Raw genomic sequence first — 503 nt, forward strand, 5'->3', positions numbered from 1 at the left:
GAGTCTTAACTTTGATAAAGAATATCTCTTTGGTTTTGAGACTTTAGTCTTTGCAATTTCAGGGATCTTATCTATGCACAATCAGCTTGTAACACTCCAAAGAGAAAGGAAAACTTGAAATCGGATCATATGACCCCTTTAAAAACGCTAATAAAATTGGCAAAAGTACAAATCACTACAGCTTATTAAAATTTATTTATAAATTAAATATTATTAAATACTACAATAGCATATGCATAATATTAAAATAAAACTTGACAAGACTGTATATGCGCATGCACGCACGCACACACATACAGTATATACTGTATATATATATAAATGTGTGTGTGTGTGTGTGTGTATAGGTACATATACAGGCTTGTTTTGGTGTTCTGCTTATTATAGTAATTAGGGATGCACCGATACCACTTTTTCCAGTACTCGCCCGATACCGATACTTTTATTTTTGGTACTTGCCGATACCGAGTACCGATACCAATATTTTCATTGCATTTGTAAAT

The sequence above is a fragment of the Sinocyclocheilus rhinocerous genome, unplaced genomic scaffold (assembly GCF_001515625.1).
Source record: "Sinocyclocheilus rhinocerous isolate Xijiao unplaced genomic scaffold, SAMN03320098_v1.1 scaffold711, whole genome shotgun sequence".
In the NCBI taxonomy this organism is placed as follows: Eukaryota; Metazoa; Chordata; class Actinopteri; order Cypriniformes; family Cyprinidae; genus Sinocyclocheilus; species Sinocyclocheilus rhinocerous.